Below are 26376 nucleotides of genomic sequence, written 5' to 3'. Positions count from 1 at the left end.
AAGGATATATACGAGTGAGAAACTCTCATCGAAGTCAACACGTTGAACTTGTCAAAAACCTTTTGCGACAATTCGAGCTTTGTTGATAGTAACACTACTATTAGCGTCCGTCTTCCTCTTGAAGAACCATTTAATCTCAATGGCTCACTGATCATCGGGCAAGTCAATCAAAGTCCATACTTTGTTCTCATACATGGATCCCATCTCAGATTTCATGTCCTCAAGCCATTTCGCGGAACCTGGGCTCATCATCACTTCCTCATAATTCGTAGGTTTGTCATGGTCTAGTAACATGACTTCCAGAAAGGATTACCGTACTACTCTAGTAGGGACTATACTCTGCTTGACCTACGAGGTTCGGTAGTAACTTGATCTGAAGTTTCATGATCATCATCATTACCTTCCTCACTAATTGGTGTAGGAATCACTGGAACTGATTTCTGTGATGAACTACTTTCCAATTCGGGAGAAGGTACAACTACCTAGTCAAGTTCTACTTTCCTCCCACTCACTTCTTTCGAGAGAAACTCCTTCTATAGAAAGGATCCATTCTTAGCAACAAAGATCTTGCCTTCGGATCTGTGATAGAAGGTGTACCCAACAGTTTCTTTTGATTATCCTATGAAGACGCACTTCTCCTATTTGGGTTCGAGCTTATCAGGCTGAAGCTTTTTCACATAAGCATCTCAACCTCAAACTTTAAGAAACGACAGCTTAGGTTTCTTGCCAAACCATAGTTCATACGGTGTCGTCTCAACAGATTTAGATGGTGCCCTATTCAACATGAATGCAGATGTCTCTAATGCATAACCCCAAAACGATATTGGTAAATCGGTAAGAGACATCATAGATCGCACCATATCTAATAAAGTACGGTTACGACGTCCAGACACACCATTACTCTGTGATGTTCCAGGTGGCATGAGTTGTGAAACTATTCCACATTGTTTTTAAAGGAAGGCCAAACTCGTAACTCAAATATTTGCCTCTGCGATCAGATCGTAGAAACTTTATTTTCTTGTTACGATGATTGTCAACTTCATTTTGAATTTCTTTGAACTTTTCAAATGTTTCAGACTTGTGTTTCATTAAGTAGATATATCCATATCTGCTTAAATCATCTATGAAGGTCAGAAAATAATGATACCTGACGCGAGCCTAAACACTCATCGGACCGCATACATCAGTATATCCAATAAGTCAGCGGCTTGCTCCATTGTTCCGGAGAATGGAGTTTTTGTCATCTTTCCCATCAGGCATGGTTCGCAAGCATCAAGTGATTCCAAAAGCCCATCAACATGGAGTTTCTTCATATGCTTTACACCAATATGACCTAAACGACAGTGCCACAAATAAGTTGCACTGTCATTATTAACTTTGCATCTTTTGGGATCAATATTATGTGTATCACTATGATTGTCGGTGTACAAAAAGAGGGGTACACTTTTTGTACCCCTATAACTGTGCACGGGCAGTCTGAGCCACGGGCACCGCCACACCAAGCAAGGCAAGGGAGGTGAGCCAGGGAAAGACGGAAGCTCAAGAGAACTACGATGCCAAGGCCAAGACCACGAAGAGCAAAGGGGTCGAAGTGGACTCCCCCGGCAAGGATCCTTGCCGGGAGACAGTTCTAGCAGCCCCGGCAAGACCCTTGCCGCAGTGACTCTTCCCGCGCCTATAGAGCAAATCACCCTTGAGTCCACTGCCCCGAAAGGGCAAGCATTCGGGAGACATCCCCGTGGCGACATGCAGATCTTTGTGAAGGCATTCAAGATCGGGTACGCACTAAGGAGACGACAACCCTTGGCGGGATCCCAGCCGAGGAAGACCACAAGGCCCCCGGCAAGCGCCTTGCCGGGGATGACAGTAGGCGCCCCAGCAAGACCCTTGACGGGGCCCCAGCAAGGCCCTTACCGAGGACACCTACAGGGCCACCATCAGGCCCACGCCGACTAAACCTCCACCGCCATTCACATGCAGCTGTCGACCCAACCAGCTGGGCAGGCACCTGCGTGGCGACATGCAGATCTCCGTGAAGACCCACCACTTCGCCACCTCAGCTGCCTGCCTACCTATGTGGCATCGGAGGCGTCGCTGGGCAGGGCGCGTGTCGACACAAGAAGGAGAGGCAACGGACAAGACAGGTTTCTCCCCCGTCCCCGATAAAGCAAGGACACCTAAGCAAGACGCATTAAATGCGCCTTGTCATATAATGTGAGGGATAACCTCGCATCACTGTACCCTTTCCACCTCCTGTGTGCCACTATGGCAACCCCGAGGCCCGAGGCGACCCGGAGAAGGATTGGGCTTTTTGGAGCTCCTCACGCCCCATAGCTAGCTCAGGAACACAGATATACAATCCACCAAAGCAGGAGTAGGGTTTTATGCATCCTCGCGGCCCGAACCTGGATAAACGAACCGTGTGCTACCTGTTAGATCCGCTCTTCTCACGACCATGCACCCCGCTAACCATAGTAGGGATTCTTGTGATCCCATAGGTGTCGTTCCCACCGACATCTCTGGCGCGCCAGGTAGGGGGCGCAGTTGTGAGAATCGGCTCTAGCAATCAGCCCAGCACTCCTTCGTCTTCGTGGCTCTTGGAGAGGGAAGGAGGCCGGATGATCAGCGCTCGAGCAACTACAAACAGAAGCTAAGTTGCACTGAACCCTTATTTGTTCTATCCTTCTTATATGAGGTTATTCCCCCCCGGAGATGTCACGCCTTTGTATGAGAAACCTGCATGCCAGGGGGATCTCCCACGATCGGCAACGCCCTTGCCATGTTTTGAGTCTGCTCAACAGCTCAAGCGGCTGCGTCAAGAATGGTAGAGTAGCCTTCCGTGATCAACAACGCTCTCGATTCTGACTCGAGTCAAGCTCGACAGTTCGAGCGGCCGCGTTCAGAACGGAAAGGTGGCTCGTCCGGCAGCACGCGTACCTGGCAGGCCCATGGGGATCCGTTCCCAAAACGCCGCTAGTGGCTTCCGCGCCGGCAAGCCTACCCAATCGACGTAGGGTGTGCATACAAAGAGGAATTGAACGGGGAAATAACGTGCATGAAATTAAGAGTACTGCAAAGTTATATTACATCACATCATTGCTGTGGTTCTAACTAAAGATGAAATTTGTCTTGGTCGTGAACTTGCAGCGGCGGTGAAGAACGTGATGCCAAATCCCGGCGCTGGCCTTCCACCCTCTTGATTTCGTCGATGCTGTTGATGACGGGCTTGATGCGCTCCTTGAGCACCATGAGGTCAATACCATCCGGCAAGCTATCCATCGCGGCATCGAAGTCGAGGTCGGGCTTCCAGTGCGCCATCTTGGTGAGGACCTTGGTCATGACCCCCCGGCAAAGTCGCCGGGCTTCCCCGGCCAACGTGGCTGCTCGGTTGGAGTGAAGATAAGCCAAGGCTCCAAGGACGCCCTCGAAGAACAGGGTCAGCGTGGTGTTGACGGTCCCGCTGCGCTCAGGGGCGTACCTCACGTTTGGCATCCCCATGGTGGCCAACTGCGAGGTGACCCTGCCGGCGACGTCCTCCAGATGGCTGATCCATCTCTTCTCGCTCGCCACATAATCCTGGTGGGAGGCGGCCTCGTTCGCCCGTAGCTGCTTCTCCTCCTCCAGACTCCTGGTCAAGGTCTCCTCCCGAGCCCTGCTCTCCGACAACATCTTCTCGAGATCCTCCAGCTTCAGCTTGAGATCTCTGACGGAGTTTTGCGCTTCGGAGAGCTCCCCAGCCCTGCTGATGACCGCTCCTTGCGCCTCCACTAAGGCGCTGTTGAGCGTGCTCTTCTCGTTGGACATCTTGAGGGCCTGCTCCTTCAGCTCGTCCTGCGCCACCTCCAACTCCCTTACTTTGCCGGCATGGGCCAGAGCCTGGGCATCGAGTGCCTCCTTGTGCCTCTGCTCCAGCTCGCGAGTCCGCCGCGTGACAAGGGCCTCAAGCTCCTCATCCTTTCCACGAAGCGCTACGGCAAGCTTCGCCTCACGCACGGTGAGGTCCTCTTCCTGGGAATCCAGTGCGGCTTGATGCTGGTTCCAGACGCCCTCGGCCGCAATCGCCAAGTTTGCCACCTTTTCCTGGGCCTTCTCGATGTTAGCCATCTTCATGGTGAGCTCGACATTGCGCTTGGCCAATTCCTCCTGAAAGGCCCACTGCTCCTCGCGCGTCTGGTGGAACCAGGTATGCATCTCAGCAATGCGCGCCTTGAAATCCACCTCCGCCTGGTCCACCATTGCCATCCTGGACTTAACCTTGTCCAGACGGACACGGTAGAGCGCTTGGAGTTTTCGGAAGTTGGCCCCCATAGCGCGGAAAAGCTGCTCTTCTGGAGAACCATCACCGCCAACGCCCGGCTCATTGACAACCTCGAGCCCGGTGGCGGCAAGCACCTCGCCGTCAAAGACTTCCCCTTCGGCGGGCGCCCGGGAACTTGACGCCCCTAGGAGATGGACGAAACGATCGTCGCCCACCTTCAGATATCTGCCAGGGCCCGAGGTTGAGGAGGAGGGAGGCTGATCATCAACCACCTCTTCCTCGGCAGTGGCCTTGCCGGCTTCCTCGGCAGGCCCACCGTTGGCGCCCTCGGCAGAAGCCTCGCCGGTCGCCTTGGCGGCCCCCGCAGCGGTGTCCTCGGCAGCATCCTTGGCGGCCTCATCAGCGGCGACCTCGTCAGCATCCCTGGCGGCCTCCTCAGCAATGTTCCCAACAACAGTATCCACGTCCTCCATACCTATTGAAGGAGGGCCTGGGTAGTAATGGGAGCATTGAAGCCAAGAAAAAGAATAAGGGAAAAACAGAGACGGAGGACAGGCGACTCACCAGTGCCAGGCTGTGAAGCAGAAGTCCCCTCCCCGCCAGCACCCGCGCTGTGGCAGAGTCACCAGCGCCCAAGTTCCCCTCTTCCTCCATGGGTGTGGGCTCCGTGCTTGATGCCCTTGCCGGGGATGCCCCTCGCGGTGGCGTAGTCGATGGGGGTGGTGTGTTGGGGTTAGCCCTCTGCGGCTCCTCCTGCTACCGCTCCCCTCCTGCAAAATCGACAAGGTCAACACCATAGCATCGAACGCCTACCACATGTCGAATAAGAGGAGGGTGACGAACTTACGCTGGGGGCTGTGCCAGGGGCTGCTGTCCGGGCTGCTCAACACCACCAGTGGTGTCTTTGAACCCCTAGCTGGGGGCTGACTGCTCGCCGAGGCCTTGGCCCTCTTCACCCTCTGGGCCTACGTCTCTGCATCCCTGCAAAAGCAAAAACAGATCAAGATGAGTGACTTAATTCAGAGGAATGGAAATGGCAGTAAGGGACGGAGTACTTACTCGTCATCCACCTCCTCCTCTTCCACCACTTTCCTTTTCCTCTTCGGGCTGAGAGGCCCAAGATCAAAAGTGACCTCCGCATCAACATCCGAGTCGACATCTGCCGGAGGAGGCGAAGACGGCGGGGTTTGTGCGCGCCCAGATGAGGAACGGGATGTTGTCTTCTTCTTCTCAGTGGCCTTCGTCAGCCTCTTGGCTGCCGTGGCCCTCGTGTGACGCCCAGACCCCTCCAGGGCCAATTGAGGCCGAGTAGCCCTACCAGGCCAGACCGGCTCGCCGGAGCCAACCCGCCGCAGGATTCGTCCTCTTCCCCTGGTTTGAGTCGAGCCCGCCGCCACGTCCTCCGACGACGATGACTCGTCGGCCGCGTCTTCGACGAGCGGAGCTCCAGTGTCGGTGCTGCTGACCTCCTCGGAGGCTGCCGCCCATCGGGTGAGCTCCTCTTCCTCAGCAGCCGTTGCAGCCTTGTCCTCCACACCCCCGGCGCTGCCTGCCTCCATGGAAAGCTGTGCCTCCCTTGCCCTAGTGTCCATGTAGTCCAGCTCTGCTTGGGTGGTGTCCATGACAAGCCACCGCTTGGCGTCAGCATCGACATATACCTCAATCAGGGTGTCAAAGAATTGTTGCACATCAGCATCCTTCGGCTCCTTCTAGCTCGCGACAGGGCCGTGCGCGTTATAGTTCGGCATCATAGCAATGATCTCGGACCGATGTGAATTGTTGCACAACGGGACCACCCCCGCTGGCAGCTTGAAAAACGGCCCCTTGAGGGCCTTGCCAACCTTTGCGGCAGCCCTCGCGGCCTTGCCGGTCTGTTCGACCTCGCCATCACGACCCACATCAAGCTGGAAAAGCCGCTGGCAGAAGTGGGCATGCGCCAGCACTGTGAAGTTCTGATCGAGGCCGGGGCGGAGTCACATAATGTCAGCCGGATTCGTAAAGAGCCAAGCTGGCCTCCTCTTGTTGTGCAACGGGGCGATCCGGCGGCGAATGAAGTCTTCCCCGATCATCTCAAGGGTGAGTCCGGCCCGGGTGAGCCAGAGAATCCTAGTAGTGGCAACAGTGAGCCTCCCGTCGGCGGTGTCAACATCGCTCAAATTTCTGCCACGGACCGGCGGCACTCAGCGGACCTTGCAGAATTCCGGCGGGTTTTCATCCTCAATCCAGCACCACCGGCCACGCCATTCCTCTCACCTTTCCTTCACGGCACCGTCCGGGTACGCCCCCTTGGATCTTGGGATCCAGGTGACGCAACCAGAGACGACACCTCCCGGCTGGATCCGAGGGAAGAAATAATGGCGGAAGAGCGCCGTGTTGGGCTGCACCCTGGCAAAGCCTTCGCAAAGATGTGCAAAGAAAGCCATGCAAGGGGGGCATAATGTCGTAGAAGAAATCGGAGAAAGGGGGGCATAACCCGCAAGAAAGATAATCGACGAAAAAGGGATACCGATTTGGAGCAGGATCGGCGCAAGCAGCAGGAATGACGCGCGTCGCTGGGTGTCCCGAATTCTCTCCCCCCGTCTTCGCTCCCCATAGGGGCCTGAAGGAGGCCCGGAGCTCTTGAACATCAACCGTCGAGGGGAAGAAAAAGGCGGACTTCGTCCGGTCCCCCGACAGCGCGCTCTCCGGCGGCTCCACAGTCCCAGCGCCCTTAGTCACCCCCTTGCCCATGAAGGATTTGGGCGCCATGGCGACGAAGAAGTTTAGAGGGCTGATGAAGGGGGATGGTGAAGCAACGACGGCGGGCGATGGCGGAAGCTTAGGAAGGAAGGAAGAGAGGAAACGGCGGCTCTGAGATTGGAAAAGGCATGAGGAAAGAGGAGAAAGTGAGCAGCGCGCCCGCAGTTATTCCTTTCTTATGGGGGAAAACACGGGCCGCCTCCTTTCACATTAACTGTGGTGTGACGCATGCCCGCGGGAACCAACCCCACGCATGTTGCCCACGTCACACGCACCTCCCCACGCCGCGCCACGCGCGGGAGTCGTGGGAAGAGCAGCGCGCGAAGAACCTTACCGCGGTAAAAAACCGCCCCGCCTGCCAGCGCACCGTTTTTAGGCCTAGCCCAACAACGCGTTGCGCTTATGTGTGGCCCAGGCCCGGGGGCTCCTGTCGGTGTACAAAAAGAGGGGTACACTTTTTGTACCCCTATAACTGTGCACGGGCAGTCTGAGCCACGGGCACCGCCACACCAAGCAAGGGAAGGGAGGTGAGCCAGGGTAAGACCGAAGCTCAAGAGAACTACGACGCCAAGGCCAAGACCACGAAGAGCAAAGGGGACGAAGCGGACTTCCCCGGCAAGATCCTTCCCGGGAGACAGTTCTAGCAGCCCCGACAAGACCCTTGCCGCGGCGACTCGTCCCGTGCCTACGAAGCAGATCACCCTTGAGTCCACTGCCCCCAAAGGGCAAGGATTCGGGAGACATCCCCGTGGCGACATGCAGATCTTTGTGAAGACATTCAAGATCAGGTACGCACTAAGGAGACGACAACCCTTGGCGGGATCCCAGCCGAGGAAGACCACAAGGCCCCCGACAAGCGCCTTGTCGGGGATGACAGCAGGCGCCCCGCAAGGCCCTTACCGAGGACACCCGCAGGGCCACCATCAGGCCCACGCCGAGTAAACCTCCACCGCCGTTCGCATGCACCTGCCGACCCAACCAGCTGGACAGGCACCTGCGTGGCGGCATGCAGATCTCCGTGAAGACCCACCACTGCGCCACCTCAGCTGCCTGCCTACCTACGTGGCATCGCAGGCGTCGCTGGCCAGGGCGCGTGTCGACACAAGAAGGAGTGGCGATGGATGAGACAGGTATTCCCCCGTCCCCGATAAAGCAAGGACACCTAAGCAAGACGCATTAAATGCGCCTTGTCATGTAATGCGAGGGATAACCTCGCATCACTGTACCCTTTCCACCTCATGTGTGCCACTGTGGAAACCCCTTTTTCTATAAAAGGAGGCCCGAGGCGACCAGGAGAAGGATTGGGCTTTTTGGAGCTCCTCACACCCCATAGCTAGCTCAAGAACACATATATACAATCCACCAAAGCAGGAGTAGGGTTTTACGCATCCTCGCGGCCCGAACCTGGATAAACGAACCGTGTGCTACCTGTTAGATCCGCTCTTCTCACGACCCCGCGCCCCGCTAACCATAGTAGGGATTCTTGTGATCCCATAGGTGTCGTTCCCACCGACAGTGATCGAGATTCAGTAAACCGTTTACATTAGATGTAAGACCATAGAAGGTTTTATTCATGTAAACAGAACAACAATTATGCTCTGACTTAAATGAATAACCATATCGCAATAAACATGATCCAATCATATTTATGCTCAACGCAAACACCAAATAACATTTATTTAATTCCAATACTAATCTCGAAGGTAGAGGGAGTATGTGATGGTGATCTTATCAACCTTGGAATCATTTCCAACACACATAGTCACCTCACCCTCAACTAGTCTTTGTTCATTTTGTAAATCATGTTTTGAGTTACTAATCATAGCAACTGAACCGGTATCAAATACCCTGGGGTTACTATGAACACTAGTAAAGTACACATCAATAACATGTATATCAAATATACCTTTCACTATGCCATCCTTCTTATCTGCCAAGTATTTGGGGTAGTTCTGCTTCCAGTGACCATTCCCTTTGCAGTAGAAGCACTCAGTTTCAGGCTTAGGTCTAGCTTTGGGTTTCTTCACGGGAGTAGCAACTTACTTGCCATTCTTTCTTGAAGTTCCCTTTCTTTTCCTTTGCCCCTTTTTCTTGAAACTAATGGTCTTGTTAAGCATCAAAACTTGATGCTTTTCTTGATTTCTACCTTCGCCGATTTCAGCATCGCGAAGAGCTCGGGGAATCGTTTTCGTCATCCCTTGCATATTATAGTTCATCACGAAGTTCCAGTAACTTGGTGATAGTGACTAGAGAACTCTGTCAATCACTATCTTATCTGAAAGATTAACTCCCACTTGATTCAAGCGATTGTAGTACTCAGACATTCTGAGCACATGCTCATTGGTTGAGCTATTATCCTCCATCTTGTAGGCAAAGTACTTGTCAGAGGTCTCATACTTCTCGACACGGGCATGAGACTGAAATACGAATTTCATCTCTTGGAACATCTCATATGCTCTATGTCATTCAAAACATTTTCGAAGTCCCGGTTCTAAGCCGTAAAGCATGATGCACTAAACTATCAAGTAGTCATCATAACGAGCTTGCCAAACGTTCATAACGTCTGCATCTGCTCCTGCAAAAGGTCCATCACCTAGCGGTGCATCAAGGACATAATTCTTCTATGCAGTAATGAGGATATTCCTCATATCACGGATCCAGTCCGCATCATTGGTACTATCATCTTTCAACTTATTTTATCTAGGAACATATCAAAAATAAATGGGGAGCAATAACGCGAGCTATTGATCTACAACATAATTTGCAAATACTATCAGGACTAAGTTCATGATAAATTAAAGTTCAATTAATCATATTACTTAATAACTCCCGCTTAGATAGACATCGCTCTAGTCATCTAAATGATCATGTGATCCATATCAACTAAACCATGCCTGATCATCACGTGAGATGGAGTAGTTTTCAATGGTGAACATCACTATGTTGATCATATCTATTATATGATTCACGCTCGACCTTTCGGTCTCATTGTTCCGAGGCCATATCTGCATATGCTAGGCTCGTCAAGTTTAACCCGAGTATTCCATGTGTGCAAAACTGGCTTGCACCCATTGTATGTGAACATAGAGCTTATCACACCCGATCATCACGTGGTGTCTCGACACGACGAACTGTAGCAATGGTGCATACTCAGGGAGAACACTTATACCTTGAAATTTAGTGAGGGATCATCTTATAATGTTACCACTGTACTAAGAAAAATAAGATGCATAAAGGATAACCATCACATGCAATCAAAATATGTGACATGATATGGCCATCATCATCTTGTGCCTTTGATCTTCATCTCCAGAGCACCGTCATGATCTCCATCGTCACCAGCATGACACCATGATATCCATCATCTTGATCCCTATCAACGTGTCGTCATATGGTTGTCTCGCCAACTATTTCTTTTGCAACTATTGCTATCGCATAGTGATAAAGTAAAGCAAATATATGGGGCTTGCATCTTATGCAATAAAGAGACAACCAGGCTCCTGCCAGTTGCCGATAACTTCAACAAAACATGATCACCTCATACAAGAATTTATATCTCATCACGTCTTGACCATATCACATCACAACATGCCCTGCAAAAACAAGTTAGACGTCCTCTACTTTGTTGTTGCAAGTTTTATGTGGCTATTATGGGCTTCTAGCAAGAACCATTCTTACCTACATATCAAAATCACAACGATTTTTCCTCAAGTGTGTTGTTTTAACCTTCAACAAGGATCGGACGTAGTCAAACTCGATTCAACTAAAGTTGGAGAAACAGACACCCGCCAGCCACCTGTGTGCGAAGCACATCGGTAGAACCAGTCTCATGAACGCGGTCATGTAATGTCGGTCCAGGCCGCTTCATCCAATAATACCGCCGAATCAAAGTAAGACGTTGGTGGTAAGTAGTATGACTATTATCGCCCACAACTCTTTCTGTTCTACTCTTACTGTAGGGAACGCGGTATCTCAAAAATTTACCTACGATCACGCAAGATATATCCAGGAGATGCATAACAACAAAGAGGAGAGTGTGTGCACGTACCCTTGTAGACCGAAATTGGAAGCGTTTAGTAACATGGTTGATGTAGTCGAACGTCATCGCGATTCAACCGATCCTAGCACCGAACGCACGGCACCTCCGTGTTCAGCACACGTTCAGCTCGATGACATCCCTCGAGCCCTTGATCCAGTTGAGGATGAGGGAGAGTTTTGTCAGCACGACGGCGTGTTGATGGTGATGATGAAGTTACCGGTGCAGGGCTTCGCCTAAGCACTACAACAATATAATCGAGGTGTGTAACTGTGAACGGGGCACCGCACACGGCTAAGAGAAGACATGTTGTCCCTTTGGGGTGCCCCCTCCCACCTATATAAAGGAGGGGGAAGAGGAGGCCGGCCCAAGGGGGCGCCAAAGGGGGGAGTCCTACTTGGACTCTCGGTCCAAGTAGGATTCGCCCCCCCCCCCTTCCTATTCCAACTAGGAGAAGGAGGGAAGGAGGAAGAGGGGAGAAGGAAAGAGGGGGCACCGCCCCCTCCTAGTCCAATTCCGACCAGCCATGGGGGGCGGCCACCCGTTGAGGCCTTTCCCTCCTTTCCCCTAAAGCCCATTAAGGCCCATTACTTCCCCGAGGGGTACCGGTAACCTCCTGGTACTCCGGAAAATACCCAAAACACTTCGGAACCAGTCCGATGTTCGAATATAACCTTCCAATATATCGATCTTTACCTCTCGACCATTTCAAGACTCCTCGTCATGTCAGTGATCTCATCCGGGACTCCGAACAAACTTCGCTCATCAAATCACATAACTCATAACACAAATCATCATCGAACGTTAAGCGTGCGGACCCTATGAGTTTGAGGACTATGTAGACATGACCGCGACACATCTCAGATCAATAACCAACAGTGGAACCTGGATGCTCATATTGGCGCCTACATATTCTACAAACATCTTTATCGGTCAAACTGCATAACAACATATGTTGTTCCCTTTGTCATCGGTATTTTACTTGCCCAAGATTCGATCGTCGGTATCATCATACCTAGTTCAATCTCGTTACCAGAAATTATCTTTACTCGTTCTGTAATGCATCGTCCCCCAACTAACTCATTAGTCACATTGCTTGCAAGGCTTATAGTGATGTGCATTACTGAGAGGGCCCAGAGATACCTCTCCGATACTCGGAGTGACAAATTTTAATCTCGATCTATGCCAACCCAACAAACACCTTCTCGATCTATGCCAACCTAGTTGCATTGTGACGTTTGATGGAACACAAGGTGTTCCTCCGGTATTTGGGAGTTGCATAATCTCATAGTCAGAGGAATATGTATAAGTCATGAAGAAAGCAATAGCAATAAAACATAATGATCATTATGCTAAGCTAACATATGGGTATTGTCCATCACAGCAGTCTCTAATGATGTGATCCCGTTTATAAAATGACAACACATGTCTGTGGTCAGGAAACTTATCCATATTTGATTAACGAGCTAGTCTAGTAGAGGCTTACTAGGGACACTGTGTTTTGTCTATGTATCCACACATGTATCAAGTTTCCGGTTAATACAATTCTAGCATGGATAATAAACATTTATCATGATATAAGGAAATATAAAATAACAACTTTATTATTGCCTCTAGGGCATATTTCCTTCATGCACCTGGTGAACACAAGACACCGGGGCGCGCCATCAACCTCAAGCGCGCCCTGGTGGGTTGTGATCCCCACGTGGGTCCCCTCACTTATCTCTTTAGCCCATATCATCTCCTACCTCCAGAAAAAAAATCACCATTGCTCTCTCTCTCTCTCTCTCTCGTGTTTTTGTTCTCAAACCCACGGATTTCGATCTCTTTGCTCGAAGCTCTATCTCCAAAACTGTTTTGGGGGATTGCTACTTGGTATGTGACGCCTCCATTGCCCCAATTAGTTTTTGCTTTAGTGGATTATATTTTGAATAAATAGATACTCTTGGTGCTTCTATAGATGAGCTTGCATGTTGAATTCTTAGAGTTCTAAGTAGTTTGAATACTTGATATGGTCTTTATGCATCCTTAAGAGTAGTTGCTATCAATCTTGTGAAGTTTTGTTGACTAAAATTTTGTGGACTAAAATTTTCAGAATTTTACCTATAGGAATAAGATGCGTTGATTTAGGAAGTTTGCCTCCAAGAAAAATGCTAATTAAGGGAGTCATTTGGGAATCATCACACAATGACCTGCACACTTGGAGAAGGGCGGAGGTGCGACCGTGCGAATGGCCGCATAATCCCTTCATGGAGGGTGTCGGGATTCATCAAGAGTTTGCCCAATTCGCTGTAAAGGTCGGGCTAACCGCGTTCAATGTAGCTGAGTGTGAACAATACTCCTTACAAATTCCTTTGTGCAAACTTTTCATTTTCTGAGTAGGAATAACCCCCTAAGGTGCAGTTTAATTTATATGTTGAAACCTGTCAAATACCACTCACTGACTTTTGTGATATATGCTTGATCCCTTCTGACGGGGAAATAAGAGAGCCTAGACCTGCAGAGTTTGAGGACTTTTATCATAGTCTGTCAACAAGAGATGAGAGAGGTGTATCGAGCGTCACTTCCACTAGCTTGAAGTTTCCTTCTGTGCATTATTTTGCTCTATTTATCGCGAAGTGTTTAATTGCTAGAGAGAAGGTCGGTGCACTTAGTGCCCCCGACTTTGACATCTTACATCATGCATTATACGGTGATAACACCTTTAGCCTAGGGGCTATTATTGCACATCGTTTGCACCTTAATAGGACCAAGGGCAAATTTCATGGCGATATTTATCCTACTCACTTAGTGAGTCACTTTAACATTCAGATACGCCAACATGATTATCCTCTGCCCAAGGTTTATCTAGATCACCAAATGATAGTGGCTCATCAGTTTAATGATATTGATAACTATATTCATAATATTCCTTACAAGCTAGTTTTCAGTGAAGATACCTGTGATATTATTCCGTTGCTTGCACCTTCTTTGTTTGATTCTATTTCCAGGGACGAATATAGGATCATGTCGGATGACATCATTGCCTATCGGAACGCCCAGACAGCTGCAGAGGAGGAGCCCCATGAGTGGGAGCTCAGGTGCCGCCGCCGCAGCATTTCGACATGGGACCATATGGCTACTACGGGTGGTGATTACCAAGCTAGGACAAAAGGCTAAGCTTGGGGGAGTACGTGTTTCCACTAACATTATATTCATGCTCACACATTTTATTCCAGTCATCGGTGTTCACACTTTTTCATTGTATTATCCATGTTAGATTTATTTTTTCTCGCTTTCTTCATGTGTGTTTGAAAAACTTTGAGAAAACCCAAAAATATTTCTTGCTTCTTTTCGGTTTTTCTTTCTTGTTTAATTAGTTGTAGTATTAAAAGAAAACCCAAAAAGATTTCTCGATTCTTCTTCTTGATTATTGGGACCTCTCCCGTGTAAATAGTTTCTCTCATTTTTTTTCTTCCTTCAATTTGCTTTCTTCAAGAAAAACTAAAAACTCCAAAAATATTTCAGTGTGTTTCCCTAAAATTCTTTTCTTTCTATTGAGTCATACCGAGGAGAAGACCCCAATGAAAATGTAGAGTGGCTCTGATATGCATTATTGTTTATCTAACAAAGATCCCAAATTGCTTTGTCTTCTCCTTTTGAATAAAATGTTTGCAAATTTCAGCTTAGTTCACGACACTCTTGCACTATTATTATTTTTATATCATTCGATCGCGCAAGTCAAAGGCAATAATGAAGATGTTTGATGAACTGGTTGTGGCAGAGAGAAACGGGTATGAACTCAACTTGTTCTGTTTTTGTAAATATGTTTAACCTAGTATCCATACGATTCAGCATATTATGATCAAACATGTTTGCAATGACAATTAGATATTATAGTTTCTCATGCCATTCTTAAGTAGCTAGGAGTGGATAATGATTTATCTTGGATGTTAACATTGCGTTAAAATGATTGTGATGTGGTATGATGATACGGTATCCTCCACTGAATTTTTCAAGTGGCTTGACTTGGCACATGTTCATGCATGTAGTTGAATCAAAATCAACATAGCCTCTACGATATTTATGTTCATGGTGTCCATATCCTACTCATGCCAATATACAATGTTCATTATTCATAATGCATGTTCATGACCGTTTTCGCTCTCTAGCTGACTGCTTCTCAACCTATTTTCTAGCCTTCACCTGTACTAAGCGGGAATACTGCTTGTGCATCAAAATCCTAAAACCCAAGTTATTCCAGATGAGTCCACCATATCTACTTATATGCGATATTACCCTGTTGTTCTAAGTAAATTTGCATGTGCCACCTCTAAAAACTTCAAATAAACATTTATTTTTGTGTGCCTGGATTGTTCACAGAGCGACATGGGGTAGTCGGTATCTTCCATGCTAAGTGGGCTATTCTCATGATGAGTGTTTATTCACACGTTCTTGCACAAGAGGGGCGGTAATAAGGATTGCCAGTCCCGAATTCAAAATTTGTAAATAATTAAATAAAACTCTCCCAAGATTGTTGTTGGTATGGACGGTACCCGTGGATTCCGCAAGCCGTGGAGTGTGTTTGTTGGTGGAGGGGGAGTAAAACTTTACTTTTATCGCTTGTGAACCACCACTAATGTGTTTAGCATGGAAGATTTTGATAACTTTCGGTCGTGAACTAAATAGGAAGGGTGCATTCCTCAAATTTTCATTTATCTCTATTTTTAAAACTTTGAGCTCTGGCACCTCTGCAAATCCCTGCTTCCCTCTGCGAAGGGACTATCTATTTAATTTTATGTTGAGTCATCACCTTCTCAAATAAGCGCTAGATCTGAGAGCATGATGGTCATCATCATGCATTGTGTATAGTTAATGTTGGATGCATCATGATTGGATCTTTTCTACCATGAATTACAATGTTTAGTCACTGCTTGAACTTTGGAGGTTCTCTGCATTTATGTTTTGCGGTCTCAGAAAGGGCTAGCGAGATATCACTATTGTCATATTATATCATGATTGTTTTGACAAAGTGTTGGCATTTGAGATATCTTATTGCTCGCTAGTTGATTATGCCATTGATATGAGTTAATATAATTTCTAAGAGTAATTATTGACATGGTTAGTCATGATCTTTGCTAAAAACATGGGTGCTACTTAAGCTTATTTATGTAAACAAGAGCAAAACACTTCATAAAAGTTTTTATTTTTCACTTTCAGTTTATCAACTGGATTGCTTGAGGACAAGAGGTTTAAGCTTGGGGAGTTGATACGTCTCTGTCGTATCTACTTTTTCTAACGCTTTTGCTCTTGTTTTGGACTCTAAATTGCATGATTTGAATGAAACTAACCCGGACTGTTGCTATTTTCAGCAGAACTATCGTGGTGTTATTTTTGTGCGGAAATAGAAGTTCACGGATTGGAACGGAACTTTTTGGAGAATTATTTCAGAATATATAAAAATACTAGAGCTAGGAACCACCGGAGGAGGCCCCCTAGTTGAGCACAACCCACCAAGGGCGCCACCCCCTCCAAGCGCGCCCAGGTGGGTTGTGCCCACCTGGTGGCCCCGCTAACCCTAATTCCAACTCCTTAAATACCCATATTTGGAGAAAAAATCAGGGACGAAGTTTCATCGCGTTTCATGACATGGAGCCACCGCCACCTCCTATTCTTCATTGGGAGGCCAGATATACAGTCTGTTCGGGGCTCTGGACAGGGGGATCTTTGATCTTCGTCATCACCAACCCTCCTGCATTGCCAATTCCATGATGCTCTCCATCGGGAGTGAGTAATTCCTTCATAGGCTCACTGGTCGATGAGGAGTGATGACCCACAAGTGTAGGGGATCTATCGTAGCCTTTTCGATAAGTAAGAGTGTCGAGCCCAACGAGGAGCAGAAGGAAATGATAAGCGGTTTTTAGCAAGGTATTCTCTGCAAGCACTGAAATTATCGGTAACAGATAGTTTTGTGATAAGGTAATTTGTAATGGGTAACAAGTAATAAAAGTAAATAAGGTGCAGCAATATGGCCCAATCCTTTTTGTAGCAAAGGACAAGCCTGCACAAACTCTTATATAAAGGAAAGCGCTCCCGAGGAAACATGGGAATTATCGTCAAGCTAATTTTCATCACGTTCATATGACTCGCGTTCGGTACTTTGATAATTTGATATGTGGGTGGACCGATGCTTGGGTACTATCCTTCCTTGGACAAGCATCCCATTTATGATTAACCCCTACTAGTCGTCAACCCGTGCGTCTGCACGGGCTAGTATACAAAAGCATTTACACATTCAAATTTAGGTAGTAAGGCATTACAGTTTAAAAACATTTACAAAAAATGCCAAGTTTAACCTAAGAGGTTGTTCTGAACGGATTGAGCTTTTGCATAATAAGGCAAGACAGCTACAATGGGATTGACCAATTACGTTTTCATTACCATCAGAATCCATATCAAATATTTGAATTGCTTAAGTCTCGCGGAAACCATAGATTTCCCTACTCACAAATGTGAACTCATTATAATTAATAATCATTTATACCTGATACAAAGGATGATGACATTGGAACAACTCAACGGCTGTCCTTATGGTTTAATATCCATATCTAATATCTCAAACTTCCTTGATTGTTGTGGAAAGCATGGATTAGGTGTCAATTAAATACGAATCAATGATCATGTACCTGAAACAAAAGGCACCAATCATATATTAGCTAATAATCCATGGGCACTCTTGTTGCCAGAAATCACGAAGTGGTCCACCTCAAAGCTAACCACCCCACTCATTTAAGAACTCGACCTAAAGAAAAAGGTGCACAAAATTATAAGAAGAAATGGATTACTCAAACCTCAAGTGCATCCTGTATGAATGCCATGTGACTACGCTACACAAAATAGGAGATCTTCATCCAATGGAGGGAATTAAATTAAATACATACAGGTACTTGGTCGAGTTTGATGCCACGGGTGAGGATGTTGAATTGCTTATATGATGCCTAGTCTGGAACATCAGCTCGAGAACAGCGTCGATAGTAATCTATCACCCAGGCATGGCTGCAATGAAAGCAGAGAACCTTAGCTACGGGTAGGACACCCTAACGATGATGGTGTACAATTCAGGAGGACAGAGGCATTATGGGTGCTAGTGGCAGATATGGTGCAGCTAGACACAATGGAATAGAGCAAGGGGGTTCAGGATATCTAGGCATAATATGGTGGGGATAGGTGGAACAACGATGTGACAAAAACGCGTTGTAACTTATTGTAATTGGGTGCCCAAAGAATTTGTAACAAACTCCCTTAAGGTCGTGCATGCTAGGGATGAGCCTCCTATAAGTAAAGACATCGGATTTAGAGTTGAAGAAAATCTTTCCCATAGAAAAATAACAATTATGTGGATGGTTGTGACATATTCTTTGTTATGAGCCTACTAATATTATAGTTAAGTACCAAAAAACTGAGATGCCCTCTTCTATATTAAGCTAAATAGTGAAATTCCTTTGCATCATGATGCCATTACTAAATGTTAGAAAGAATGAGATTAAGAGTCAAAGTATATACCTGAACTGAATAGAAACTATTATGATCATTTCATCTCCCATTACGTACACATCCTATCAAACTGAGCAATGACAACAAACTGCTTGACTTGTATACCGACAACCGAAAGTAGAATGAGCACTATTCTGCTTAAGCAACACTAAGAAAACATCTAGCAAATCTCAGCAATCCAAAATTATTAGCATGCATGATCGTCACAGCCTATCTGCAAGCATACACTCAAACACAAAATTAACAAAAAACTATTGGAACTTTCACGGGTAAGATATAGGATTGCAGGCAACAAATATAATTGAGATCAATGGAGGGCAACTGGATTTTCTATTTTCTTCAAACCCACAGTTTGTTAGTTCATGCCTACTTCAATGCTTCGTCTCATAGTACAATGTTTTAGACTCCATCATGTGTACTAATTAAGTAATATCATACATCATGGGAAATAGATGTAGCATGGCATTCAAGATTTTGTGCACACACCACACTAATTTTGAGTGGCCACACTTATACATCAGCCCACCTATTAGCGGCATATTAATTATGGTCATAAGAAACTCTGAAGCTATTTCCCGTTGTCGGTGTCAAAACCGGCGAATCTTGGGTAGGGGGTCCCGAACTGTGCGACTAGGCGGATGGTAACAGGAGGCAGGGGACATGATGTTTTACCCAGGTTCGGGCCCTCTTGATGGAGGTAAAACCCTATGTCCTGCTTGATTAATATTGATGATATGGGTAGTACAAGAGTAGATCTACCACGAGATCAGAGAGGCTAAACCCTAGAAGCTAGCCTATGGTATGATTGTTGTTTGTATATCATCTATCGACTAGCCTGGCCTCGGTTTATATAATGCACCAGAGGCCTAGGATAACAAGAGTCCTAGCCGAATACGCCGGTGGGGAGGAGTCCTTGTCTTGATCGCCAAGTCTTGTGGAATCTTCCTTGTATGCGGCAGCTGTCCGAACTAGCCCATGAGTATACGGCCATGGGGGTCCTCGGCCCAATCTAACAGATCAGGAGATGACGAGGTGAGTACCCCCTAGTCCAGGACACCGTCACCCATAGTCTTACAAAAGAATTGATGTTTTTTGCATGAGGTCAGAGGAGTAATTTCAGAATAAACTATGATTGCTTGCTTCCAAAAAATCAACGCAATGTGGCAATTTGCCATATGTAGCAATAAGAGACATACTATTGAAACTGAACATACATCAAAGGATGCATTTTTGGTGAGGTGGACAAACCGTCAAAACTTGCAAGCTGCAGCTATGTGGAGCATCATAACTATCGCCACTCATTGTCTAAAATGGTCAATCTGCTTGTCGCTGTACATGGCCGTATCTTCAGCAAGCATGCCAGATGGCCAGATCCCGCAGATATCATGTCAAGATATGACAACCGTCAGTGACACAACTACATGAACTAAGATCATCGGGCTGATTGTCACCATGGCCGTTAGCACATGATGCATGTTGGTCAGAGAGAGTGCATTGAGCTAATCAACCCTATTTGGATCAGGCAAGCACGGCAACTAACTGAAGATGTCCCATAGGATGGGGCGCAGCTTGTTCAATAATACGGTGCAGCCTTGCGCATGTTCCCTTAGAAATATACGAAGACTTCTTCATGCCTCCTTCCTTTGCCTCAAATCTAACTGGGCTGAAATTGCATCTGAATATATGAAAACTCCTCATCCTGTTTTCTACAAGTGTCGGCTATCAACATTAGGTCTTTGCTGCAGGATCCATGCTTCTCTCCTGGACGCAACAACTCCAAGAGATGTGTCACATCAATACGTCCTTGCTAACTTGTAGTAGGATTCATTGCTTTCCTGCCTGAAAGTAGCGAATCTTTGAGAAGAACGTAGGGACATGGGAAGTAGGGATTCGAGAGAGATTGGATTGGTATTTGAGTAAGCCCTTACATGCATTGGAGAACCAGATAGAAAGCAAGAGGCCACTGCATGTTGCACCAATGTAGCAGATGTGTTTTTTTACATGATCCGGCAGATGAGTTGGGGATTTTAGAGGCTGCACCAGCACCACAATGAGTTGATGATTTGTGCTGCCACCAGCGCAAATTCCTGTGCTATTTACATCAACCAATCAGCAGTCCATGCAAATAAATCTCATGACAGTGTGCATTATGATTAGGCCGGCCGCCGGTGCAATCTGTAATCTGGCGACGATGAGGTTGATGATTCGGGCAGTTGCTGGTACAATGCTCTCAGCCATGTACGTGATATATATGAAATTAATGGTTTGTCTAGGAGAACTAACCTGGAGCTAGCCACGAGGCCGATGCCGCTGAAGAGCTCTCAGAGGGTCCCTAAGCATGTACCTAGCGGCGCCGCACCTAGCAGGTGGTGCGTGAGAAGAAAAACTGGGAGAGTAATCTTGCATATGCGCTCGTGAAGCCACAGCTAGCTAGGTAACGTGGGAAGGAATCAGTAGCAGAAATCCAACCAAGGAGAAGAGCCTGCAGAGATCTTCGAGATTCAATCCATCGAAATCAAGAAAAAACAACTTACAAAACCAAAGAGAACCTCGTCCAGATCGAGATTGCCAAAACTAAAGGAGATCCTCATCTTGATCCAAATCTCGGGGGGAGGGGGTGATAGTAGAGATTTTATGCCGCAAGATTTGCTTCAGACTGTTGTTGGTTTTTTGTAACGTGGACAGAAGGAGATTGATATTGATGTGGCTACTTTGGTTTTCTATAAGAACAAAGTGGGCTCAAATTGTTGTTGTTTTTTCTAACGGGGAGAGATGGAGATTGTGATTGACGTGGCTCCTTTGGATTTCAATAAGAAAAAAAATTGGTCTAGGTATAGATCTAATCGTTTCAGCCCAGGATTACATGGACTAGTCGACACCGTTATAACTTGGTCCCACCAGATTAACGGCTCCTAATTACTGATTAACGTGGGAATTATTAGGGAGTCCCTAATTAGTATAGGTATAGATTGCAAGCATCCGCAACTACAACAGAAGTATTAAGGTAAACCTAACCATAGCATGAAACATATGGATCCAAATCAGCCCCTTTCGAAGCAACGCATAAATTAGGGTTTAAGCTTCTGTCACTCTAACAACCCATCATCTACTTATTACTTCCCAATGCCTTCCTCTAGGCCCAAACAATGGTGAAGTGTCATGTAGTCGACGTTCACATGACACCACTAGAAGAAAGACAACGTACATCTCATCAAAATATCGAAGGAATACCAAATTCACATGACTACTTATGACAATTCTTGTCCCATGTCCTCAGGAACAAACGTAACTACTCACAAATCATATTCATGTTCATAATCAGAGGGGTACTAATATGCATAATGGATCTGAACATATGATCTTCCACCAAGTAAACCAACTAGCATCAACTACAAGGAGTAATCAACACTACTAGCAACCCACAGGTACCAATCTGAGGTTTGGATACAATGATTGGATACAAGAGATGAACTAGAGTTTGAGATGAGATGGTGCTGGTGAAGATGTTGATGGATATTGACCCCCTCCTGATGAGGGGATCGTTGGTGATGACGATGGTGGTGATTTCCCCCTCCTGGAGAGAAGTTTCCCCGGCAGAACAGCTCCGCCGGAGCCCTAGATTGGTTCCGCCTCGTGGCGGCGGAGTTTCGTCCCGTGAGCTTGCATATGATTTTTTCCTCGACGAAAGACTCTATGTAGCCAAAGATGGGCATCAGAGGGCCACCAGGGGGCCCATGAGGCAGGGGCGCTCCCAGGGGGTAGGGCGCACCCCCCACCCTCATGGCCGGTGGGTGGCCCCCCTCGGGTACTTCTTTCGCCCAATATTTTTTATATATTCTAAAAATAATTCCTGTGGAGTTTCAGGACTTTTGGAGATGTGCGGAATTGGTCTCTAATATTTGCTCCTTTTCCAGCCCAGAATTCCAGCTGCCGGCATTCCCCCTCTTCATGTAAACCTTGTAAAATAAGAGAGAAAATGCATAACTATTGTGACATAATGTGTAATAATAGCCCTTAATGCAATAAATATCGATATAAAAGCATGATGCAAAATGGATGTATCAACTCCCCCAAGCTTACACCTTGCTTGTCCTCAAGCGAAAGCCGAAATCAAAAAATATGTCCACATGTTTAGAGATAGAGGTGTCGATATAAGAGCTTCTCAGCAAGTCCACATACTCAACCATCATTTATTCTTTCAGAATTGCTAACACTCACGCGATAATTATGGTTATGAAGTTTTAATCGGACACAGAGAAAGATAGGGCTTATAGTTTTGCCTCCCAACTTTTTACCTCAAGGGTAATGTCAACAATAATAGTTCATGAAAACTCACATCCAATTAGCTATATATACCTGGATCTTTCCAACACATTGTGCTTGCCAAAGGATAAAATGTAAAAAGGAAAGGTGAAGATTACCGTGACTCTTGCATGAAGTATAAGACAAGAATAAAAGATAGGCCCTTCGCAGAGGGAAGCAGAGGTTGTCATGTGCTTTTATGGTTGGATGCACAAAATCTTAATGCGAAAGAACGTCACTTTATATTGCCACTTGTGATATGGACCTTTCTTATGCAGTTCGTCGCTTTTATTTCTTCCACATCACAAGATCGTATAAAGCTTATTTTCTCCGCACTAATAAATCATACATATTTAGAGCGCAAATTTTTATTGCTTGCAATGATGACAACTTACTTGAAGGATCTTACTCAATCCATAGGTAGATATGGTGGACTCTCATGGAAAACTGGGTTTAACGATATTTGGAAGCACAAGTAGTATCTCTACTTGGTGCAAAGAAATTGGCTAGCAAGAGAGGGAAAGGCAAGCTCAACATGTTGGATGATCCATGATAATATAATTTATCTCAGATCCAAGAAAACATAACCCATTACGTTGTCTTCCTTGTCCAACATCAACTCTGTAGCATGTCCTATTTTAATGAGTGCTCACAATCATAAAAGATGTCCAAGATAGTATATTTATATGTGAAAACCTCTCTTTCTTTATTACTTCCTATTAATTGCAACGATGACCAAAACTATGTTTGTCAACTCTCAACAATTTTTATTCATCATACTCTTTATATGTGAAGTCATTACTCTCCATAAGATCCATATGATCTCTTTATTTCTTTTTATTTCTTCTCTTTTATTCTATTCCCTCAAGATCATAGCAAGATAATCAAGCCCTTGACTCAACACTAATCTTTGTTATTTATGGCTCACAGACTCGATTACATAGAAGGATCATAAAGCAAAACTAAAAACTAGATCATACTAAAACTTTATTCTACTAGATCAAGATATTACAAAAAGGATCGAACTAAGAAAAATGGTAAAGATAAAAGTGATGGTGATACGATACCAGGGCACTCCCCCAAGCTTGGCAGTTGCCAAGGGGAGTGCCCATACCCGGTGCTCGGTTCTTCTTTGTTGGTGAAGAAGGTGTTGGTGATGATGGATAGTCACACATCGGGCGTAGGAGATCCTCCAATTTGCGTATAATGCCCTTGAGTGTGATGATATGCTCCTTCAACGAAATATTTTCGCTTGTGAGATACTTGTTTTGAATGTGAGCTAACTCAATCATCTACAAAGCTTCAATCTCCGTTGGGGGTAAAGAGATTGTGATGAGGTTGAAGGATGTCTTCTTCTGCTACTGCCGGAACTTGATCCCCCACGGCCTTCTTGATCCCATCATCCTTGTTGATCTCTCCAGGCTCTTCTCTCTTCAGCTCTATCTTTATTAGCCAAGAATCATTGCCCTCATTGTTGGAGGAGGAGGGAGACGACATGATGCCTGGCCTTGACAACCCTGGCAGAAAATAGCTCGAAACAAAAACATGAGATATTTGTGTGATACGGTGGTCAAAACCTTCGGGAGATTATATAATGAATTTTTACCAAACAAAATAAGTATCGTGCAAGAAAACGGAGTCCGGAGAGCACACGAGGTGCCCACGAGGCAGGGGCACGCCCAAGGGGGTAGGGCGTTCCCTCCACCCTCGTGGATGCCTCGTGTCCTTCTCGGACTACTTCTTATTTTCCTATTTTCTTAAATATTCCAAAACGGAGAAAAATTGTCATTAGAACTGTTTTGGAGACGGTTTACTTACCGTACCATGTACCTATTCCTTTTCGGAGTCTGAAACGTTCTGGAAAGTATCCCTTATGTATTCCTCCGGGATTACGGTTTCAATAAAATTAGTTTCAACATTTATGGGATTACCTGAGATATAATGTTTGATTCTTTGACCGTTCACCACCCTCGGATTTGTGCCTTTGAAGTTGTTAATTTTTATGGCACCGAAACAATAGAAATCCTCGAGGATGTAAGGACCTTCCCATTTAGAGAGGAGTTTGCCTGCAAAAAATCTTAAATGAGAGTTGTATAGCAATACATAATCACCTACATTAAACTCACGTTTTTGTATCCTTTTATCATGCCATCTTTTAACTTTTTCTTTAAACAGTTTGGCATTCTCATATGCCTGGGTTCTCCATTCATCAAGTGAGCTAATATCGAAAAGCCTCTTCTCACCAGCAAGTTTGAAGTCATAGTTGAGCTCTTTAATGGCCCAATATGCCTTATGTTCTAGTTCAAGAGGTAAGTGACATGCTTTACCATAAACCATTTTATATGGAGACATGCCCATAGGATTCTTATATGCAGTTCTATAAGCCCATAATGCATCATCAAGTTACTTGGACCAATTCTTTCTAGATCTATTAACAGTCTTTTGCAAAATTAATTTAAGCTCTCTAATGCTCAGTTCTACTTGACCACTAGACTGTGGGTGATAAGGAGATGCAATTCTATGATTAACCTCATACTTGGCAAGTATTTTACGAAAGGCGCCATGAATAAAATGTGAACCACCATCAGTCATTAAGTATCTAGGGACTCCAAACCTCGGAAAAATAACTTCTTTAAGCATCTTAATAGAGGTGTTATGATCAGCACTACTAGTTGGAATAGCTTCTACTCACTTAGTAACGAAATCAATATCAACTAAAATATGTGTATACCCGTTAGAGGAAGGAAACGGTCCCATATAATCAAAACCCCAAACATCAAATGGTTCAATAACAAGTGAATAATTCATAGGCGTTTTCTGATGTCTACTAATGTTACCAATTCTTTGACATTCATCACAGGACAAGACAAACTTACGGGCATCCTTGATGAGAGTAGGCCAATAAAAACCGGATTGCAATACCTTATGTGCAGTTCTGTCTCCAGCATGGTGTCCTCCATAAGTCTCGGAGTGACACTTGCAAAGGATATGTTCCTGTTCATGCTCAGGTACACAACGTCTAATAACACCATCCACTCCTTTATAAAGATGTGGGTCATCTCAGAAGTAATGTCTTAAATCGTAGAAGAACTTTTTCTTTTGCTGGTACGTGAAACTAGGTGGTATAAACTTAGCAACAATGTAATTAGCATAATCAGCATACCATGGAGCAGTGCGAGAAGCATTTATCACAACTAATTTTTCATCAGGAAAGCTATCATCAATAGGTAGTGGGTCATCAAGAACATTCTCTAACCTAGACAAGTTGTCTACAACGGGGTTCTCAGCTCCCTTTCTATCAATAATATGCAAATTGAATTCTTGAAGCAAGAGAAGCCATCTAATAAGTCTAGGTTTAGCATCTTTCTTTTCCATAAGATATTTAATAGCAGCATGATCAGTGTGAATAGTTACTTTAGAATCAACAATATAAGGTCTGAACTTATCACAAGCAAATACAACTGCTAAAAATTCGTTTTAAGTAGTAGCATAATTTCTTTGGGCAATG

Source organism: Triticum aestivum, chromosome 7A, assembly GCF_018294505.1.
Source record: "Triticum aestivum cultivar Chinese Spring chromosome 7A, IWGSC CS RefSeq v2.1, whole genome shotgun sequence".
Classification (NCBI taxonomy): Eukaryota; Viridiplantae; Streptophyta; class Magnoliopsida; order Poales; family Poaceae; genus Triticum; species Triticum aestivum.
Note: the sequence above shows the minus strand (reverse complement) of the source record.